The sequence below is a fragment of the Hemitrygon akajei genome, chromosome 27, assembly GCF_048418815.1.
Source record: "Hemitrygon akajei chromosome 27, sHemAka1.3, whole genome shotgun sequence".
NCBI classification, from domain to species: Eukaryota; Metazoa; Chordata; class Chondrichthyes; order Myliobatiformes; family Dasyatidae; genus Hemitrygon; species Hemitrygon akajei.
Window position 1 is genome coordinate 30,313,506 of NC_133150.1, and position 5,222 is coordinate 30,318,727.

The window sequence follows — 5,222 nt, forward strand, 5'->3', positions numbered from 1 at the left end:
AGGACAGGACTGCCACCTCAACGTTCCAGACCCCGTCTACCCTCATGAATTTTATCAATGAACTATAGAAAGCATCCTATCCAGAGGTGATGGAGAGGAGTGCAATTTCTGGTCAGGGAGAATGTCACGGAGGCACACGGAGAGCATATCCTGGGAGGCTCACCCAGTGAAGTAATAAGAAATTATCTGGAATAAGAAAGGTGTAAACACTATCCTGGTAAGTCAGTGTGTTGTCACATGTACCGAGGTACAGTGAAAAACCATACAGATCATTACAACACTGCATGAGGCAATACAGGTAAAAATATTTGCAGAATAAAGAGTTATCAAGTCTGTAAGGAGGTTGTACATTCTTCCTAGGACAATGTGGGTTTCCTCTAGGTGCTCCTGTTTCCTTCCACAGTCCAAAGATGTACCAGTTTGTAGGTTAATTGGTCATTGTAAATTGTCCCATGATTAGGCCAGGGTTAAATCAGGGGATTGCTGGTGGGCTCGGCTTGAAGGGCAATACAGCTGGAAAGTCTGGCAGGGCCTTCTCCACACTGTATTTTAACAAATAATAAATAAATGAAATACAGAGCAGGTAGACAGTAAGGTGCAAGGTCTTAACAAGGTAGATTGTGAGGACAAGAGACCACCTTATCACACGGGGGAACTGTCTTATAACAGCAGGTTACAGTTGTGCTTGAGCTTCCTGATGTGTGCTTTCAGGCTTGTATAACTTCTGCCACACGGGAGGGGGAAGAAGGGCGAGTGGGTAGGGTCTTTGATTAGGCTGGCTGCCTTATCAAGGCGGCAGGATGAGTAGACAGAGACCACGGAGAAGAGGCTGGTTTCTGTGAGGTGCTGAGCGGTGTCCACAACTCTCCACCGTGTCTTGCGGTCACAGGCCACACAGTTGCCTTCAAGCTGTGATGCACCCAGATAGGATGCTCTCTATGGTGCATTGATAAAGACTGGTAAGGGGCGACGAGGACCTGTCAAATTTTGTTCACCTCCTAAGGTAGTTGACGTACTGGTGTGCTTTTCAAACAGTTGCATCAACATGGTAGGACCAGGACAAGCCATTGGTGATGCTCACTCCTAGGAAGTTGAAGTTCTCTACCTTCTCCACCTCAGCACCATTGATGTAAACTGAAGCATGCCTGCCACCTCACTTCCTGATTGACTGGCTCTTTTGTTTTGCCTGACACTGAGGATAAGGTTGTTGTCATGGCACCATGTCACTGGGCTTTCTATCTCCCTCCTGCGCTCAGGCTCACCATGATCTGCAATGCAGCCCACTACAGTGGTACTACCTACAAATTTGTAAATGGAGTTGGAGCAGAATCTGCCCAAACAGTCATGGGTGCATAAGGAGTAGAATAAGGGGCTGAGGGCACAGCCTTGTGGGGCACCAGTTTTGGGGACAACTGTGATGGAAGTGGTGCTGCCTATTCTTACTGATTGTGACTTGTTGTTCAGGAAGTCAAGGTTCCAGGGGCAAAGAGAGGCATTGAGTCCCAGCTGTGTGAGTTCAGAAGTGAGCTCGTTTGGAATTATAGTATTGGAGCTGGAGCTGTAGTCAATAAATAGAGTAACATAATTTTTTACTATCCAGATGCTCCTGGGTTGGGTGTAGGACCAGAGACATGGTTTCTGTTGTAGACCCATTTTTGATTTGCAGTGGCTTGTGGTTTTCTGGGAGACTGGAGTGAGTGCATATGCCATGACCAGCCTCTTGAAGCACTTCATGTCAGAGCCACCAGGCAGTCATTGTTAAGGCACGTTACCTAGCTTTCCTTAGTCACCAGGATGATGGTGGCCTTCCTAAAGCAAGCGAGAACATCAGATTGAAGTAAGGAGAGGCTAAAAATGTTTATAAATAACCCCATCAACTGATCTGTACAGGATCTAAGGATGTAGCCAGGGACACGATCTGGGATAGATTCTTTCCATGAGTTCATTCTCTGGAAGCATGATCCCACATCTGCAATGGTAACTGGGTTATGGCTGTCGGGGTGGGTGGTGACATTCCAATCCCCGTCTGTTCAAAATGTGTATATAATGCAGTAAGCTCATTGGGAAGGATCATACTGCTGTTGGAAATGTTGCCTGACTTCATCTTTATAACACGTGAGTCCTTCTACAACTGCCAGCTGGCCTGAGATTTGGTTGTGGACTGGCATTTGGTGTTAGGCCTCCCAATGTCCAGAATGAGATGGGGAACAGACAAATTGGTTGATTGTGGAAAGTTATAAAAGCAATAGAATAATTGTAGTGGGTGATTTTAATTTCCCCAATATTGACTCGAGTCAATAATTTCCCCAATATTGAGTGTCAGAGGCTGAGATTAAACAGGATTTGTTGCGTATATCCAGTCTGGTTTCTTGACACAGTTTGTAGATAACATAACCAGGGTTGGGGCCAAACTAGACCTTGTATTGGGAAATTAACTAGGCCAGGTAATGGGAATTTGAATGAGAGAGCTTTTTTTTGGAAACAGCAAACAACTCTAAGTCTTCAGGATGTTGTAGATAAGGATGAAACTGGATTTCTGTGTAAAGTACTAGCTAGGAAAAAAAGTAATTACACCAGTATTAGGCAGAAGCTAGGGAAGAGTAGATTAGGAGCAGCTGTTAGTTGGGTTAATTCACATTCGATATGTGGAAGCCATTTAAAGGCCAGCTGGTCAGATTCCAAGACCAACATATTTCTGTGCAGAAGTCAGACAAGGTTTGGGATGATGAGAAATGTTGCAAATTTAGTCGAAAAGGGAAAGGAAACATATGTAAGGTTTAGGAAGCTGAAATCAAATAGAGTGATTGAGGCGTATAAAGAAACAAAAAAGAGTTTAAATGTAGAATCATGGGGGGGGGGTTGGATGCAAAAAGCTACCATGAAATGTCCTTGGTAGATAGATTAAAGAGAATCCTAAGGCCTTTTATACATATTTAAAAACAAGAGAGTAACTAGAGAGAAGGAGAAGTGCTTAAGTCCCCAGGGCCTGATGGAATCCATCCAAGGTTATTAAGAAAGGCAAGGAGAGAGATTACTAAGGCTTTAACAAAGATCTTTCCATCTGTGTTAGCCACGGGTCAAGTTCCAGAGGACTGTTCAATGGCCAATGTTGTTCGTTTGTTTAAGAAGAGCAGTAGAGACAAACAAGGATGCTAGAGTCAGATGAAACTCAGTTTTCAGGAAATTATTGGAGAAAATCCTTAAGGTTAGGATTTATTTGTAGTTAGAAAAGCATAGTTTTATTAGAGATAGTCAGCATGGCTTTGTGGGGAGGAAGTCCTGTCTTACAAACTCTATTGAAGTTTTTGAGGAGGTAACGAAAATGGGTGGCGGTGTGGAAATACATCTCTACCAAAGGAGGTGTAAGGTGCTCCTTCCCTCCGCTAGCCTGTAGCTCACCCTTGGGCAAGATGTAACACCTGCTCATCCCCCCTCAATCAGGGTCACATGTAGCCATGGGAGCAGCTGGTGCATTTCACTAATCCTGGTTATGCAACCATTGACGCCAAGCAGACAATCTCTGAAGAGTATTGATAATGGCTGGGGTCGCTCGTCTTGTAAAGACACTGCCCGGAAGAAGGCAATGGCAAACCACTTCTGTAGTTCTGTAGACCAAAAACAATTGTGGTCACAGAGCACGCTTGCCCATGTCATTCAACACAGAATGAAAATGATTGATGAGGAATGTTGAAAACATGATCATGAGCAAAGCTTTTAATAAAGTCCCTCATTGTAGGCTGATCCAGAAGTTGAAGGCACATGGCATCTACGGAGACTTGTTAGATTAGATTCAACATTGGCTTGACCATAGAAAACAGAGAGTCGTGCTGCAGGAGTGTTATTCTAACTGGATATCTCTGTCCAGTTGAGCTCTCAATGTTTAGTGTGGGACCTCTTGTTTGTAATATATATAGCAAGAAAGGTTGTTGAATTATCCAGCAAGATATGGATCAGTTGGAAATGTGGGCAGAGAAATAGAGTTTAATCCTGTAAAGTGTGAGGTGTTGCGCTGTTGGAAGTCAAATTCTAATGTCAAGTATATAGTAAAAGGCATGATCTTTAAGAAAATTGACTTAAAGAGAGATTTTGGGGTGCACAGCTTCCAGAAAGTGGCAATACAATTAGATAAGAAATCTCTTAAAGAAGGCATTTGGCACACTTGCCTTCATCATTTGGGGAGTAGAATATAAAAGTAGAAAATTCATGTTGAAGCTGCAAACAACTTTGGTCAGTTCACGGTTCTGTTTGCTACATAACAGGAAGCTGTGGAGAGGGTGTAGAGTCGTCCACCAAGATGTTGCCTAGATAAGAGAGTATTAGCTGCAAGGAGAGTTTGGACAAACTTGGACTATGTTCTGATAAGTGCTGAAGGCTGAGGAACGACCTGAGAGATGTATATAAATTTATGAGAGATATAACAAGGGTAGATAGTCAGAGTCCTTTTACACAAGGTGGAAATGTCAAATACGAGAGAGCATATTCTTAAGATTAGGAGAGAGTTTAATGTAGAGTTATAAGGCAAGATTTTTACACAGAGAGTAGTAGGTGCTTGAAAAATGCTATCAGATGAGATGGTGGAAGCAGTCGTGATAGCAATGTCTGAGTGGTACTTGAACAGGTACGAAGTACATGAACAGGCAGATAGAATTAATTAGTTTGACAAAGTTGGGCTGCAGAGCCTGTTCCTGTGCTGCATTGTTCTACGTTCTATGAAATTTGAGATTCATAACACTTTTGAAGTGCAATCGAAGTTGCAATTTCGGAAGTACTACAAGGCAGCACAAAAGCTATGAGTTAGAATTAAAATATTATTGATTAGGAGAGGATTATTGATCAAGAATGTGGAAAAGTCGCCCTTCTTTTGAATGTTCTGACCTGACAAAGTTACAGTGCTCTATGTTTAACATTCAATGTTTCTGAAATAGATTAGGAACCTAACAGTTTCTAAACTAAGGAACAAGACGCAACGTACTGAGTTACAGCTTGAACTATTTGCTCGGGACTAAATGAACCGGTGGAATATAAATTGTAGAAAATGGTGTTCTTGCCATTAAACTTCTGCAGATGCACTATGGCCAGATATCCAAGCTAACCAAAGTAGCGTATTTGAATATTTAGGATGGCATGTTGCGCCCCGTCGCTTGTGTTTAATTAATTTGGATTGGATTGAATGGGGACGTTCGGAAGGCGTTAGGACCCAGTGCCGCACTTCTGTGCAGTGT